General features: G+C 41.8%; 1 protein-coding gene across 6 annotated transcripts in view; it reads right to left on the bottom strand.

Annotated features, from left to right (window-relative positions):
* Window positions 1-19,015, bottom strand: part of LOC126188057 (sialic acid synthase) — an 80,473-nt gene that overhangs the window by 24,450 nt on the left and 37,008 nt on the right. The window lies entirely within an intron of this gene.

Below are 19,015 nucleotides of genomic sequence, written 5' to 3'. Positions count from 1 at the left end.
CAGGTTTGAAAATTTTCCAATGGCAATCTTAACATTACATTCACATCAAGAACAATGCAAACTTCTTGTTGGATGAAAGTTATAAAATTTTCACTAAATCAACCAATTTACTATTACACACTGAAATAATAGAAAGATAAAACAAATTCTTAATTGGTCCTATACCACTGCATCTTGTTACGTAGTGAGAACACAAATTTAACACTGTACAAGAGAGAAAGTGATAAGAGTAAGGGAAGAAGATGACAAAGATAACAAATAATTACTCTCAGGGACATCAAGGCAGAATACGACATGTACTAATGAATAGATCTATACTGGCTGTAATTTTACCACCCAACCTCACTACAGAATCCGAGTAGCCAGTGCAACATTACTGTTGACACCATAGTGTCACTACCTAGGTGGAACTTGTCACCAGGAGACCCTCTGATGAGGTCATACCTACCAGAATCCTCTATTAAAGCCAGCCCAGCATCAGTCTGACTCAGTTGTAATTTGGTAACAGCATGAGTGCTAGAGAAGTATGTGCCAATTGATTTATTGGTTTGTTTCTCCTTACAGATTTGGTTTATAGGCTTTTGCTGTTTAGTCTCTGACACTGAACTTGGGTTGCATTTCTTACTTAAAGATAGATTACACTGTTGTGGGGAGCATTCTGTAACCTATCTCACTCTGTCCAACAAACTGGGACAAGTCTCTGTTAGTGTAGATTGCCTTTACATAAGTGGTGACAAGGATGAGACCTGTGGCATATGCAAATCAGACTGTGAAAATTTTGTGGTTAGATGAAAGTGAGGGCCTTCAACCATGGATCAACTACAACTACTACTCACACAGGCAGCGCAAGCATTAGTGAATGCAGCAGATACATCTTTTGTGGCAGCCATTCAAAATGGTTCAAATGGCTCTGAGCACTATGGGACTTAACATCTGTGATCATCAGTCCCCTAGAACTTAGAACTACTTAAACCTAACTAACCTAAGGACATCACACACATCCATGCCCAAGGCAGGATTCGAACCTGTAACCGTAGCAGTCGCGTGGTTCCGGACTGAGCGCCTAGAACCGTGAGACCACCGCGGCCGGCTGTGGCAGCCATGTTTATGGTTTTTCTACCCTTTAATAAGCAAAGGATGCACTGACAAAGATAATTGCAACACTTCTACAGAATCGGCATTTTTTCATGGACTTCCAAGGAAAACACAGCTGATGGAGAACTCAAAAGAACGGTCTCCCCCAAGGAAGTGTACTGTCAACTACAAGGAACACTGTCTGAAGCTGAAGCAGAAAGTATCTTCCAGAAACTGCCTTCTTCAGAAACTGGCAGGATCGAACTGGGGTACACATCCACAAACATTAAGAACTACAGTTCTTGCCTTATGCTGTTCTGCAGGAGAGTATGCTAGCCCAGTGTGGTTCAATTCAGTACATGCAAAGCAGGTTGATGTAGCCTTAAATGACAGCTGTAGAATTGTTACAGGCTGTCTAAGGCCAAACCCCATGGACAAAGTTCAATGTCTCACTGGGATTGCTCCATGTGACATCAGAAGAGAGGTCGCCGCTAACATCGAGAGGCATAAATCAAATACAGCGACCTCACATCCACTCTGTGGACATCAACCTGCCAAGCCAAGACTGAAGTCCAGGAAGAGTTTCCTAACAACTTAACAGCCCCTAGGAAGGATCAGCTGTGGCTACCCGACTCACCAAGTGGAAAGAAAGATGCCAACACCTGTCAAACTGGATAACACCACAAGAATCCCTGCCGCCTGGACACACAGAAGTGGGTCATCTGGAAGTACTTGAACAGACTATGGACCGAAGTCGCAAGATCGAGGGACAATCTCCTTAAATGGAACTTCCAAATGCCAGCACAACACTGTGCAAATGCAGTGAACTGCAGACAACCCAGCATCTCTTCAAATGTAACTCAAGCCCAACCAGCTGTAGCATGAAGGACTTAACATCTGCAGCACCCAATGCTATCAAAGTTGCCCAATTCTGGGCGAATACTGAATAGTTTTCTTTGTATGCATTGTATATGTGTTCTTTTTAGTGTACCTCTGACATGAATAAAGAAAGAATGAGCATAGTGAAGGGTGGGACACTTACCACCAACGATTGCAGTTAAATTTCAGAGCTTGTTCAGTTTATGACACAGAAAGATGAATGGCCATGTTCTTGTCACAACATCCCAAAGGGCATCACCTAATTCAGAAATTAGAGCCACTAACAAATCCAGCATAACTTAAGTTGCCTAGAATAGTTTCGTTATTACAAGGACATTGTTCAATGAAGAATCATGTTTTGCAGCCAGGTTAGAATTTTGGCAATGAAACGGGGCCCTTATTGGTCTTACATAGACTGGGCCATTGATCTACAAGAATTAAGTTGGAATTGCAATTCTGAACTTTTGTGTAAGCAGAACTATGCTTACTCTCCAATCACGGATGTTGTAGTGCTCCTTACCCATGACTCGGAAGTAAGAAAACACACATTGAGATAATTGGATCCCACTCTGATGGAACTAATGCAAAATGCTCAAGCTTATGTAACAGCCTGCAAAGCTCAGAGAGTGTTTATGAGGGAAGAAGATGTTGAGGCAGTCAGCTATCTGCCACCAGTTATTATGGAGGTCGCACAATCCTTGGCAGAGCCCTCCCATTTTCCATGGCCCTAATGACCCCCTCAACAAACACACCAACAGAAATGGGCCACGTCAGCAGCAGTGCTGTTGCTCAACTGTAAACATTGCTTCCTTCACCATGCTTAAAGTGCATGCCCCGATCGGCATCCAGCATACTGCAGGTGTAACAAAAAGGGACACTTGCAAGAGCTGTGTTTTAGTAGTTCTGCTACAAATGCATCCCAGATTGTGGAAGTGAAGCAAGTGTACAATGAATATAGAGAAGTGCAAATTTCTCAGAATGCAGCTGAGTAAATGTACAAATATGTGTTCATAGGCAAACAATCAGTGAAGCTATTCCTAGACACTGTTGCTTCTGTGTTCTTACTAAACCAGCCTAGTTACCTAAGTTTGGGGTCACCATGGTTCCAGGCAGCAGAGACAAACCTTTGAGGCTATGGACTCCATCATACATTGGTGTTAGGAAAACCTCCAGTTTTGCTCTCTTACAGCCAAGTCACTTGTCAAGTAAATTTTCTTGTGGTAGCTGTCCCCAAAGTGGACAATATTTTGGGGGTGGACTCTTTTCTTGCTTTGGGACTTATGGCTCATGAAACAGTACATGTCATGCCCCACTCCCTTCCCGAAAGGCTCTCCATGATAGATATGCTTAAATTTTCTCACTTGGGTTGGGAATTGCAACTAATTTTGAAGCTCAGGCCACTCTTAAGGCAACAGCTACCTAGCACTTCTTCACATCTCGACCGGTGCCTCTGGCCCTAAAAGACAGCCTCAAAACAGAGCTGTCCAGACTCACTCACGAAGATGTGTTAACAGCTATTCACTACAGTCAGTAGGCCACTCCACTGGTAACAGCATGCAAACCCAACAGCACCTTGAGACTTTGTGATGACACACACACACACACACACACACACACACACACACACACACACACACACACACAAACACACAAAACTGCCAACTCCAGCATCTTGGACCAGAATGTAGTATTACATGGGATGCAAGCAGCAATCTGGAGGGGAAGGGGACGAGGAAGGGGTAGGGGAATGCAAAAAGGAAGGGATTGTAGTGTAAAGGTGGGGAGAGAGATGAATGCTGTCTGGTGGAGTGTGCAGGGACTAGACTCCAACAGGCACAGTGTCAAGAGATTGTGGGACAGGGAGGTGAGGAAAAAAGGAACAAAAAATGAGAGCAGCCAGGAAAGATGGGCAGATGCAGTGGCAGAGGGCTGCAAATAAACAGGGTGGGACACGAGGATGGGGAGGAGATGATAGGACATAGGGGGTGGAAACTGTTGGGTGGAGGATGCAGGGAAAGTAGGTTACCATAGGTTGAGGCCAGGATAATTACCGGAGCAGAGAATGTGTCGTAAATATGACTCCCATCTGTGCAGTTCAGAAAAGCTAGTGGTGAAGGGAAGAATCCAGATGGTTCAGGTAGTGAAGCAGCCATTGAAATCAAGTGTGCTATTTTCAGCTGCATGGTGTGCCACAGGGCGTTCTACTTTGCTCTTGGCCACAGTTTAGTGGTGACTGTTCATTCTGGTGGACAGCTGGCTGGTGGTCATACCAATATTAAAAGCAGCAGAGCTGGTAAACAACATGGCTGCTTCCACAGGTAGACTGGCCCTGAGGGTATGATAAACCTGTGACAGGAATGGAACAGAAAGTGCTGGGTGGGTGGATTGAGCAGGTTTTGCACCTGAGTCTTCCACAAGGATAAAATCCTTGTGGCAAGGGGTTGGGATTGGGAGTGGCATAGGGATGGACTAGGATGTTGAGGAGCTTGGGTGGGTGACAGAACACCACTTTAAGAGGGGTGGAAAGTACCTCGGGTACGAATTCCTAACCTCCAACTTAAGTCTCACCATCCTTTCCCAGGTCCCTTCCTCAGAACATGAACCTTTCAGCAGAAGAAATAACAGCCATACACAACTGCAAAACAAATCCTGACCTAATCGCCCTACCTGCAGACAAAGGTTCCACCACTGTTGTGATGAATCGCAGTGACTACCTGGCAGAAGGCCTCTGCCAATTGTCTGACTCCTCCACCTATAAACTTTGCCGGAGTTATCCCATCCCAGAAGTCCAACAAAAATTCCAGTCCTTGCTTAAAGCCTTATGCCCTTCCCAGAACATCTACCCTGAATCCATTTCCACCCTTACCCTTCCTGCACACATATTTTACAGTCTCCACAAAATCCAAAAGCCAATAATCCTGGATGCTCCACTGTGGCTGGTTATTGTGCCCCCACTGAAAGAATTTTGGTGCTCATTGACCAACACCTCCAACCATTTACCCATAACGTAGCCTCTCATGTCAGACACCAACCACTTCCTTCACCAACTCTCCATCATCACTCCCTCTTTACCTCCTGGATCCCTACTCGTCGCTGTTGATGGCACCTCCCTATACACCAACATACCTCATTCCCATGGTTTTACTGCTATTGAACACTACCTTTTCCAGCGTCCTTCACACTCCAAACCCACTACCTCATTTGTCATACACCATGCTAACTTTATTGCATCCCACAACTACTTCTCATTTGAAGGGAACATATATAAACAAATCTGCAGCACAGCCCTGAGCACTCACATGGCACCCTCTTCTGCCAACCTTTTTATGGGCCATCTAGAGAAGATCTTCCTAACCTTTCAAAACACCAAAGTCCTATTCTGGTTCATGTTCATCGATGATATTTCCATGATCTGGACCCAGGGCCAAAACACCCTATCTTTGTTCCTTCACAACCTCAACATCATCTCTCCCATCTGCTTCATGTGGTCATCCTCAACCCAGCGGGCCACCTTCCTAGATGTTGATCTCCTCCTCTCTGATGGCTCCATCAACACCATTGTCCACTTAAACCCACCAACCACCATAGTACCTGGATTTTGACAGCTGTTACCCATTTCACACCAAAAAATCCCTCCCATATAGCCTGGCTATCTGGGGACAGCTTATCTGCAGTGACAAAAACTCTCTTGCTCAGTACACTGAGAGTCTCACCAAGGCCTTCACAGACAGGCTCTATCTCCCAGATCTTGTCCACAAACAGATCTTCCATGCCATTTCCCCTTGCAACCCCAATCCTCCCACCACCTCCCAAAAACCTACCACAGAGGAATGTGCCCTTTTTCACCCAGTACCATACCAGACTGGAACAACTGAACCACATCCTTTGCCAGAGCTTCGATTACCTATCATCGTGCCCTGAAATGAGAGACGTCTTACCCAAGATACTTCCCACTGCCCCTAAAGTGGTGTTCTGTCGTCCACCCAAGCTCCACAATGTCCTAGTCCATCCCTATGCCACTCCCAATCCCAGCCTCTTGCCACAAGGATCATTCCCCCGTGGAAGACCCCGGTGCGAAACCTGCCCAATCCACCCACCCAGCACTTCCTATTCCATTCCTGTCATAGGTTTATCCTACCACATCAGGGGCTGGGCCACCTGTGAAAGCAGCCATGTCAATTACCAGCTCTACTGCAATCATTGCACAGCTTTATATATATTGGTATGACTACCAACCTGCTGTCCACCAGGATGAACAGTCACCGTGAAACTGTGGCTGAGAGCAAAGTAGAACACCCTGTGGCACAAGATGCAGCAGAACACATCACACTTGATTTCAATGGCTGCTTCACTACTCACATCATTTGGATCCTTCACTCTACCACCAGCTTTTTTGAACTGCACAGATGGGAGCTATCCTTACAACATATTCTCTGCTCCCATAATAATTCTGCTCTCAACCTGTGGTAATACACTGCCTCCACACCCTCCACCCAACAGTTTCCACCCCCTATGTCCTATCATCTCCTCCCAATCTTGTCTCCCACCCTATTTATTTGCAACTTTCTGACAATGCATCCGCCCATCTTTCCCTGCTCCTCTCAGTTTTTGTTCCTTTTTTCCCCCCACCTCCCTGCCGCACAACCTCCTGATGCTGCACCTGTTGAAGTCTAGTCTCTGCACACTCCATCAGACAGCATTCAGCTCTCTCCTCACCGGTACTCTACTATCTCTTCCCCTCCGCTTTCACCTTCCTCTTCTCCACAGCCTCCAGATTGCTGCTTGCAATGCATGTGATGTAGCATTCTGGCCTGAGATGCTGGAGTTGGTGTTCGTGAGTGCACGAGTTGTGCTTGCTCATGGACGTGTGTGTGTGTGTGTGTGTGTGTGTGTGTGTGTGTGTGTGTGTGTGTGTACATCTCTCTTTACTGATGAAGGCTGTGGCCAAAAGCTCCATGTGAGTGTCTTTCAATTGTGCCTGCCTGCAACTTGACATATCTTCTTTACAGTAAGTAGCAATCTATCTTCTGCTACATTGTTGATATTCCTACCTGGAGTTTCCACTGTTTGACATAGTTATGCACTTTTAATAAATTTATCATTCACAATATACCTATTTTTGACAGTTGCGACCAAGTGCTGTCAAAGCTGTAATCTAACAGGCTTTTTTACTTAAGCTAGTCTAGCAGTCCCTGTTAAGATATTCATCTGTAGAGTAGAAGGAGTGCCTATCAAAAAGTTTTCCAACCTTTTTTAAAACATGCTGTATCTTGAACCAAGCTTTTAATGGTTACTACCAATTTATTGAAAATTTGTGTTCCTGAATATCGGACCCCTGTTTGGACTAAGATAAGTAATTTAGGTTATTCCTCGTATTGATACTATGTATTGAGCTTTTGGTTGGAAAGAGAGATATATTACCTGTAACAAATTTCATTAAAGAATAAATATACAGAGACATTTCATGTGACAAATTAAATGTTCTAAAGTCCAATGAAATATTCAGATGTGGACCAGAGCACATATCATAGATTCAGCCATTCAGACATCATCCTATCAGGGATATGACACAAGTCAAGTTATAAATTACCAGACAGGAGAAATCACTGCAGGCAATTTCTGTAAAGTACAATAACAGCAAATTATCACTAGCGTTAATCTACTCATACTGGCAGTTGTGGGAATTACTTCTAGATTATTTTGTATACAACCTCTTCCTCTTACATTATTCAGCTGTTGTTTTTGTTCACTATTTCAATCTATGAATTTAAGCAAAATAATTCAACCACCTTTGGATTATTTTTCCATGGTCATGCAGAATTATTCCTGTTTCATCTTTCATTTGTTTTACTGCCGTTAGATCCTTAGAAGCTTTATCTCGTGATTTGCCTATCCGTATCAGTTGTCTCATATCCTGATTTTTCTGTAGTTGTTTGTATGCCTCCCATACTGATTCGGCTTTAGCTTTAGCCACGGTTCATTTTGCCTCCTTCTTTGCACTTTTGTATGCTTGCCCATCCTCAGCTCTTCCGGACATATCCCACTTCCTCTTAGTGTCTTTCTTTTCCTTCACAAACTTCTGCACCTCTTCATTCCACCACCATGCTTCCTTATCTTTTGGCACCCCTCTCCCAGATGTTAACCCAAACACTTCCTCCCTGGTGTTCCTTATAACAGCACTATTTTCTACCACTCCTGCACACTCTCTGTCAATTTTACCTTTCCCAGTAATTTTTCACTAAACTCCTCTCTCAAATTTTTATCCTTTAATCTCCACCACTTAATTTTCTTTTCACATTGATTTATGTGCCTCTGTCTTTTACATACTTTCATCTCACAATCTGCTACAATCAACTTATGTTGTGTTGCTATTCCTTCACCCTATATGACCTTAGTATTTTGCACACCTCCCCACTATTTTTCCTTCTACATAATATGTAATCAATTTGGCTTTTATTTTCGCCACTCCTGTATGTTATTAGTTTTTCTCTTTTTCTTTGGAAGTAGGTATTTGTAATAACTAGATCAAAAGCCACTGCAATCTCCACTATCTTTTTTCCTTCCTCATTTCTCTCGCCATACCCCCATCCTCCATGCCATCTCTCTTCCCCACCTTTCCTTCTGCCAACATGACCATTTAGATCCCCTCTGACTATCACTCTTTCATTCTCTGGTATTCCGACTATTACTCCATCCAAATCTCTCCAAAATTTTTCCTTCTTGTCCTCTGAACATACCGCTTGGGGTGCATTTCTCCGCCAAACATCATCTTAACATACATTGTCCTATTATTTACTCTGCTGACTTCACATACTTCTTCTTGAAGCTCTCTGTGCAAAATAACTCCAACTCCATTTCTTGATTCCGGGCTTGCACTACTATAAAGCAGCTTATAGCCTTCCACTAAGATCTTTGCCTTATTGCCCTTCCACCTTGTCTCTTGCACACACAAAGCCTTTATCTTCCTCCTCTGCATCATGTCTACTATCTCTCTTCCCTTTCCCGTCATCATTCCCACGTTTAAAGTTCCCACTCTGATCTTGAACACCTTTGGATCCTTCACAAAACACCGCCCCTGGAGATCTGAATGGGAGGCTATTACTCCGGAACATTTATCTTGAGAAGCATCCATCATTCCTCTTCTTTTGGCAATGTTTTTACAGCTGGATGCCCTTCCTGCTGCCAACCCCCTTCCCTTGTTAGAGGGACAGAGGCTTGCTAGTTTTGGTCTGCCCTGGGTATTGCACAGACAATATAAATAGATTTTTTTTTCCTCAGTGTTTTCAAATATTATAATAGATAAGTATAATAAAAATCACATTCACAATAACTCCAATTCAAAAAAGAATGACATAAAAGAAAAAATGAGAACAAATTAAAAAATTCATATGATGATTAATATGATGTGACAGAGAAATAGAAAAAAATACATTTAAACCAATTAATTGAAAAAAAAATTATAATCAGTCACTTCCCAAAAATAAGAAATTTGAAGCACCTGACAAGATCCAAACCCATGACTTTCAGCTCATGAAGGCCTTACCTTATCTACTACATCACACAGCCAATCAATAAAATTCTTCTCTTTTAATGCTGTTGAGAATCAAGTAAACTTTAAATAATAATAATAATAATAATTATTATTATTATTATACGCAAATGAGGCCCCACCATGAAGAATGGCTGCAGTGCTTGACACCTGAGATCTTATCCTACATCACTGTATAGATGGTTTCAAAAGATTGATCCTACCACTGGGGACCTCACCTTGTGAGAAAACTTTTAACAAGAAAAATGTATACACTGTTTAATTGCTCATAAGTTTAACTAAAGGCAGTGTCTTATAACGTGAGAGTGTAGCTTAAAGTTCAAGTTACTGAAATTTGTGTAGGTATTCAAAGTGGTCACCATCAACATCCATACACAGGTATGTTGTTGTTGTTGTGGTCTTCAGTCCTGAGACTGGTTTGATGCAGCTCTCCATGCTACTCTATGCTGTGCAAGCTTCTTCATCTCCCAGTACCTACTGCAACCTACATCCTTCAGAATCTGCTTAGTGTATTCATCTCTTGGTCTCCCCCTACGATTTTTACCCTCCACGCTGCCCTCCAATACCAAATTGGTGATCCCTTGATGCCTCAGAACATGTCCTACCAACCGATCCCTTCTTCTGGTCAAGTTGTGCCACAAACTTCTCTTCTCCCCAATCCTATTCAATACTTCCTCATTAGTTATGTGATCTACCCATCTAATCTTCAGCATTCTTCTGTAACACCATATTTTGAAAGCTTCTATTCTCTTCTTGTCCAAACTATTTACCGTCCATGTTTCACTTCCATACATGGCTACACTCTATACAAATACTTTCAGAAATGACTTCCTGACACTTAAATCTATACTCGATGTTAACAAATTTTTCTTCTTCAGAAATGCCTTCCTTGCCATTGCCAGTCTACATTTTATATCCTCTCTACTTCGACCATCATCAGTTATTTTGCTCCCCAAATAGCAAAACTCCTTTACTACTTTAAGTGTCTCATTTCCTAATCTAATTCCCTCTGACTTAATTAGACTACATTCCATTATCCTCGTTTTGTTTTTGTTGATGTTCATCTTATATCCTCCCTTCAAGATACCATCCATTCCGTTCAACTGCTCTTCCAAGTCCTTTGCTGTCTCTGACAGAATTACAATGTCATCGGCGAACCTCAAAGTTTTTATTTCTTCTCCATGGATTTTAATACCTACTCCGAATTTTTCTTTTGTTTCCTTTACTGCTTGCTCAATATACAGATTGAATAACATCGGGGAGAGGCTACAACCCTGTCTTACTCCCTTCCCAACCGCTGCTTCCCTTTCATGTCCCTCGACTCTTATAACTGGCATCTGGTTTCTGTACAAATTGTAAATAGCCTTTCGCTCCCTGTATTTTACCCCTGTCACCTATAGAATTTGAAAGAGATTATTCCAGTCAACATTGTCAAAAGCTTTCTCTAAGTCTACAAATGCTAGAAACATAGGTTTGCCTTTCCTTAATCTTTCTTCTAAGATAAGTCATAAGGTCAGTATTGCCTCACGTGTTCCAGTATTTCTACGGAATCCAAACTGATCTTCCCCGAGGTCGGCTTCTACTAGTTTTTCCATTCGTCTGTAAAGAATTCGTGTTAGTATTTTGCAGCTGTGGCTTATTAAACTGATTGTTCAGTAATTTTCACATATGTCAACACCTGCTTTCTTAACTCCCTTCCCAACCGCTGCTTCCCTTTCATGTCCCTCGACTCTTATAACTGCCATCTGGTTTCTGTACAAATTGTAAATAGCCTTTCGCTCCCTGTATTTTACCCCTGCCACCTTTAGAATTTGAAAGAGAGTATTCCAGTCAACATTGTCAAAAGCTTTCTCTAAGTCTACAAATGCTAGAAACGTAGGTTTGCCTTTCCTTAATCTTTCTTCTAAGATAAGTCGTAAGGTCAGTATTGCCTCACGTGTTCCAGTATTTCTACGGAATCCAAACTGATCTTCCCCGAGGTCGGCTTCTACTAGTTTTTAATGTCGCTGAAATGCTGCATGAACTACACACTGCAATATATCCAATTGGATATCAGCACAGAAATTCGATGCATTCTCAATTTCATCCAACATGCGTGGTATTCGTCACTAAATGATGTCCTTCAGTGATCTCCATAGGTAGAAGTACAGAGGTATTAAGTCTGGAGAGTGTGGCAAATACTCTTTAGCCTATCTATCACGTGGGTAGATCTTCATTGAGGTACTCACTGCCATAATTATGGTAGAGGGATGGAACAACATCTTGTTGAAAGTAAAACCTTTCATACCCACACAACAGACAGATACAAAGTAAAATGGATGTCGCAAGCTTCTCTAGGTACACCTCACCAGTAACTGTGGCATCAAAGAAGAATGGCCCAATCAAATCCTGATTAGGTAACCCGCACCATACATTCACTCCTGGTAACTTCATGGTTTCATCCATAGTGAGATGTGAATTTGCAGAAACCCAATAGCTGCAACTGTGGCAGTTTACTGTTCTGTCGAGTTTAAATTTCAGCTCATTAGGCCTCTCTCTGTGAACACTTCACTGTTGCATACCATGCCATTAAGCCACTCACAGTACTCCATTTTACAATCCAGGTTGTTGTCCTTCATTGTATGTAGCAGTCTTGGGATGTAGCACTTAAACTTTGCAGTCTTCAAGATGTGACGAACACCTGAGTGACTCACCCAGATATCACAGGTACTGTCTCACTAACTTCCATGGTGAGTTAGCAAGTTGTAACAGAACATGGGAGTTCACTGGACTTGTTACTGTCACAGGTCATCTAGATCATTGTTTGTGTACACCTTAAACACAGCCTTCACCTGCAAATTTATCTCAAATGCACATAACTGTTATAGGTGGCAGTGGCTCCATCTGAAAGTCATTTCACCACTGGTGTTAATTTTTTTGTACTTAATGTACTGCTTCAGTGGTCCTAACATCAGCTGATAGTGAGTATAGCATTACAAAATAACATGTATATAATGTGTGCAGTGACTGGTAGTGAGAAATAAATGAACAGTGTAGCATTAGCCTTTTGTTGTTAGATAACTCATTTGTAAAACAGTATTGTACACTACAGGCAAACCAAATGTGGTAGCGTTGTTTTAAACAGAGTGGCCTTGTTTCTGGGAGGATGCAGGTTCCAGTCTTCATCCTGGCATCCTCATTTAGGTTTGACGTGGTTTTGCTAAATAATTTCATGTGAATTCTGGGATGGTTCCAGTTATAAGACCACAGCCAACTATCTGTCCCAACCTTGTCATACTACACTTGCGAGTCTGTACATGTCTGTATATGTTAATTACTTTATTTCCGTAGTGCTTAAATTTTGATACCAAGACCTATCTAATATCTTTGTAAAAGAGATCTCTGGATGAATAAAACTATTATTACTACTACTACTATAAAACTGCATTCCTTTCAACAAATGTCAGCCTTGTACCAGACATGTTTACTCACATAAGTGGGGAAAAAAAGTGTAGTGACATCAGCAGTCACCACATTGATCAACAATGAGAGTGTGATCAGTGAGATGTCTTTGTTACTCAGTGAGTTTTTTGTAGGCGAATTGTAAACATTGCTTATCTTATGTGTTGTATAAAGCAAATGTTTAATAAATCTCTGGTGTTTGATCCTTTCTCCAATCAGTTCTGTGTGGAAGTTATAACACATCGGTAACTAGATTCCAATAGTGGTGATTGAGTGAAGAGCTTATGACATAAATTTGGAAGGTTCTGCGTTGTCTCCACAATGACTTCAATGACTCCTGCTGCAAACAATGGCTGCAAGCATGAGCAAACATAATTCTGAACACCAAAAATACAGAAAAATTAAGAAAAGTCAAAATGAGAACAATCAAAGCATCTCAGGCAACCTGAAGAAGCAATGCAAGGTAGGTCTCTTGGCCACATAAAATTGCCACCACTCTGGCCAGTTAGGCTTCAGTTATGGTTTATGGGAGCCAAAAGCATTTTTGAACAGCACAAGATCAGAAGCAATGTGGAAACATTTCATTGGACAGTAGTTCACTGAAACAAAACTCAAATTGTGCAAGCTGAGGGGTGTTAAAAACTCAGTGCTACATAGCATTATGAGATTGTCTAATCCAGAATTTTGCACTGTCACTTGAACTATGTCTTGTAAAGTTACTCTGTGAGGAGCAATTAAGGGATAGGTCTCAAACACAGTTATTAACTGATCTTAAGACACTGGCCGGAATGGAGTTGCTACCTGAAAATTCTAAACATGTTGTGGCTTAAAAGGCTACTGATTATGTAAGGACAGTTTTGATGACACAGAGATGCCTTTATGCATCTTAGCAGATAAAGCTGACACCACCCCAAATAGCCTGCACACTGTTTCCTGGGCTGTAGCAAACAACAACATAATGTGCAAACCGAGAACGTGCATGCCGAGACAGGGCAGCACACTGACACACTGGACCTTGAACACGCATAGCTATAGAAGTCCACACATCAACACAGGACCAGCTGGCAACCAGCATGTGTGAGCTAAGTGTACAGTTAACTGACCAGCAGCAGCATCAGGAACATGTTGCAGGTAGCATGGCAAACCTTCACCACACAAATGGAATGACACGGAATTGGAAGAATTCAGTAATTGATGCAGGTATCATTAGCAATTTGGGTGGAAGGCAGAAAAATGTGTGCCACCTTGCCAATTCCCAAAAACCACAGACTGCCTCTAACAGATGCCAGTGACCATCATCAGCAAGAAAGTAAGCAGAGTGCAACTAGTTGCACACACATGAAGGTGTCTGCATAAAATTCTTCACAATGACGACTCACCTATGCTCAAGACATCATGGCAGAAGACATCGTCCAGGATACCAGTGGCACCATCTCACACCCAAAAACATTTTAGCAGCTCCAGACAACATAAATCATCAAATACATAATGGTATAATGGCACCTTCAGGTCAGTGGGCCTAGCTCCTCCATATGGTTCTTCTGCAAAAACCACTTGGTGCATGTACAGCAACTACAGAGCACTGAATGCAAGGATCTTGCTGAATAGAGCCCATATTCTGCATAGAGCACACTTCAATTGCACAACTGCAAATGCCCAGATAGTTAGCATCACCACCTGCGAGAAAGCTTATTCACAATTTCCAGTCACACCCCTGAAGACGTAAAGAAAACCAGCTATTATTATGCTCTTCGCTTGTTCAAGTACCGATTCATGCTGTACAGATTTAAAAATGCAGCACAAACCAGGAAATGATTCAGCCATCAAGTTCTTAGAGGTTTGGACTTTTCATTCAGTTAAATAGATGGCATCTTAGTGTTCTCAATCTCACTGGAACAACATAAAAGCACCTCATACAGCTTGTCTAGTGACTGCCTACTGCAAGCATCACTGACGAACATTTTAAAATGAAAATATACACATGTGAGAAGGAAAGTGAAGTGGACACATGATCTCTTAGATGCTTTCCATAAACTCAAAAATTATGTAGCAAACATCGTGCTTCTTACCCACCAGCACCATGGTGCGCCATTGGCATTAATGGTAGATGCCAGTAAGAATGCTGTCGGAGCACCATTGCTGTATCACATCAGAAGAACATAGCAACAATTAGCATTTTTTCCACAAATGCTCACTAATGCAGAGAAAAAATGGAGTGTGATAGAGAACTGCAATCTGGGTGGCGATAAAACACTTCTGGTGCTGACTGGAAGGAAAGCCCTTACAATCTACACTGATCATGCACCAATAGCAGAATTATTTGCAAGAGTTATGGCTCATTTTATGCAATTGCATGTAGATCTGATAGGGCAACTATTAGTCTCAGACCAACACAGATGCATACTGACAGTCATAGGTAGATTCTTGCACTGGCCAAGATAGCTTCATGTGCTGGCCAGAGGCCATTTCCATTAAGGACATTCCAGCCCTTATAATGACCTGGATTTTGAGAGTTGGAGTACCTTAAACCATAAGATCCCAATGCAGGAGGCAAGTTGAGTCTCAGTTTTTCCACAACTCCTGCCTCAATGCAGCTGCAACCACTCAGAACCACCAGCTACCATCCCACAAGTGATGGGACAGTAGAAACGTCCCACAGAATTATCAAAGCAGCTCTAATGTGCAACAACAGTCAGTAGACTGAGTATACTACAAGTCTGGCTAAGAGCCACTGTACACAGGACCCTACAAGGTTCTCCAGAGGGCCATACACACCTTCAAAATAGGGCAAAACAGGAGAAAGAGACAGTGTCTATTGGGTGCCTCAAACTGGCATACATTGAAGAGACAGCCACAGACCAAACCCCCACAGTCTCAGTGCAGATTGCCCCAAACACTGAAAGAACACATCCCTCTCAACCTCAAATGCCCTCAAACTCTGTAGAACAGGGGAAAGATTTGGCCACTCCACCAACCCGTTGGGAGCAGCAGACACTGTCATTGCCATGACCATCAGATGTCATACAATGACCATCTGCTGTCACACTGGCTGCCACAATTGTCAACCACTAATTCTCTTCCATGCCCTGTGCTCCAGGTTTCAAAAAGGGGGAGGGGTGACGGCTGCTGGTGTAGTGTTCTTGACAGTCAACACATTGATCATGAACAGTGAGAGTGTAATCAGCGTGATGTTTTTGCTACTAAGAGAGTTTCTTGTATATGAATTGTAAACATTTCTTATCTTATCAAGTGTATCTAGCAAGTATTTAATAAATGTCTGGTGTTCAGTTTGTTCTCCAATCAATTCTGTGTTGAAGTTCTTAGTATCTGTAACTAAATTCCAATAAATGCTTATGTGGTGACATCACACAACAAATCAAAACAATGCTTATGTGGTGACTATCACATAACAAATTGAAACAACACTAATGTGGGAATTATCATGTAGTGAAACAATACTTATCTGGTGACTACCACATAACAAAACAAAGCAATGTCTCTGTGGCAATTGTCAGGATAATAAACTATTAAACTACCAAAGATTAGTATCATTTTCTTGGGCCAATCTGTACATTGAAAAGGATGGATTTTTTTTTTTTTTTGGGGGGGGGGGGGGGGAGGGGGGAGGTGGAGGCAAAGGACATAGAAGTTAAATGAAAGTTTAAGATTTTTAAGTCCTCAGAATGTAGTTTCTAGAAATTAACTGTAAGTCAAAATAAAGTCTACTGTGCAACAATGTGTTATTATGCTAATTATGAAAGATCAGTGTATTTAAGGTTATTTTCATAACTATAGTAAATAAGTAAGTATGATCCAATTTGGACTACTAAGAGACTTACTAGAAGGCAATTGCCCATAAAATCTTGTTGCTACAACCATAAAGTTGTCACACAGTCGATTTTCAACATCCACTAGTCTCAAGTCCTAATTAGCAAAACCAAAAGATTTTGATAAACGTTTGTTATAGTCAGGCAGTACTATAACCAATTGTAAAGTACTTATTCTCATCCCAATTTATTACCTTGTTTTACTAATGAGAATTACAAATTTATAATATAAAACAAAACAAAAAACCAGAGGTAGAAACAATAACAAACATGCAAAGTGGTTGTTGCTAAAGTATTATCAAACATTTTATGTTACATGTGAATACACCTGGCAGAGTGTAACACATAGAATTATTATTTGCAATTGAAGACTTTTCATGGTACAAACATTCAACATTCCACATACCATGTAGATATGTCTATAGTAAGATCATTCATCTAAGTGGAGGAATTTGTAGTGATTCACACCACTCCAGAGGAGTGGTGCAAATCTCTGTGTGTTCTTACCCACGAATGATATTGCAACAAAAGTTTTTTATTGGTAAGAAAATAATAACATAAAATGATATGTCTTGTACAAAGGTGCAGATATTATGCACTGATTTTTTTATTGTGCATGTGGCTAGCCATATTGAGCAAAAACATGCAGCACCAGCATGGTATAGCAGTCATGGCAATTTGACTATGGGAAATATTTGTTTTGACATAGCAATAAGTCTTCCATCGCACGTGCATGCGTGCATGTGCGATGAACTTTGAGAGTATTGTTGATCTTATATGTGGAACCATGAACATGTCGGATTGCCGGCCGGAGTGGCCGAGAGGTTCTAGGTGTTACAGTCTGGGACTGCGCGACCACTACGGTCACAGGTTCAAATCTTGCCATGGGCATGGATGTGTGTGATGTCCTTAGGTTAGTTAGGTTTAAGTAGTTCTAAGTTCTAGGGGACTGATGACCTAAGCAGTTAAGTCCCATAGTGCTCAGAGCCATTTGAACCATTTTTGAACGTGTCAGATTAGTGTGAATTGTTGATGTATTTCAGGTAGAGAAAAATATATTGCATGTTCAATTGTAAATTAAGTGGAAAGTTTAATCCTAAAATGTGGTATAAATGAGAGCCCACACAGAGGCATACCGACAATCCTTCTTTCCACGAACAATACAAGACTGGAATAGAAGGGAGAACCGATAGAGGTACTCAAGGTACCCTCCGCCACACACCGTCAGGTGGCTTGCAGAGTATGGATGTAGATGTAGATGTAGAATGTTTTTTTTCTGAATTTAAAGGAGTTATTGGTTTTGATGAGGAAGTCTGGCAGATCAATGTGGTAAGTGCACAGTCAAACTGTAGTACGAACGAAGTAAAAACCCCATGTATGAAGAAATGATTAACTCTTGGAATAACTGAGTGCAAATGCAGTCTCCTAGTTGTTCCAATCATAATAATTTTTTTAGTTACTAAACCCCACCTGCAATAATTGATCAATCAGTGTTTGCCTGACCACATTACTATTGCAGCTCATGGCAATGTGCGTACATCCTGTACTTCTGAGGACATCTATGAACATAAATACTCCATCTCATCAGATGTGCAAAGTCAAGGTGGCTGCCAAAACAAAGGGGGCTTAATAGTAATAGGAATGGACATCACTCTTGTACTGTGGACTGATATATCTGTCAGAGTAAATAATGTATGATGCAAATTTGAATTTAGCATGTGTGCTGTGGAAAAAAGCAATTGTAAATGTATTATTTTTTGTGAAGATGTGGGAAGCATCAACTCTGGATTACGATGTGCTGTGTATCTTTCTTGTTCTTTGGAAAATCCAGCATGGAATATAACAATATTATGAAAAGGAAAGTTGCTACTCACTGTATAGTGGAGATGCTGAGTCGCAGACAGGCACAACAAAAGACTGTCACAATATAAGCTTACGGCCATTAAGGCCTTTGTCGAAAATAGATGACAATCACACACACAAAAACACATGCAAACGCAACTCATACACATGACTGCAGCCTCTGGTAGCTGAAGCCACTCTGTGAGCAACAGCAGCAGTGTGTGATGGGAGTGGCAACTGGCCGGGGGTTACGGAGGAGGCTGGGGTGGGGAGGGAGAAGGATAGCACAGTAGGGGTGGGGGACAGTGAAGTGCTGCTGGGGAGCATGCGAGAAAGATGTGGAGAGAGGGTAGAGCAGCTATGTGCATTCGGGAGGTTAGACAAAGGGAAGGGGAGAGGTGGG

This window comes from Schistocerca cancellata, chromosome 5 (assembly GCF_023864275.1).
Source record: "Schistocerca cancellata isolate TAMUIC-IGC-003103 chromosome 5, iqSchCanc2.1, whole genome shotgun sequence".
Taxonomy (NCBI): domain Eukaryota; kingdom Metazoa; phylum Arthropoda; class Insecta; order Orthoptera; family Acrididae; genus Schistocerca; species Schistocerca cancellata.
The sequence above is the reverse complement of the archived record's forward strand: the minus strand, read 5'-3'. Positions and strand labels throughout refer to the sequence as shown.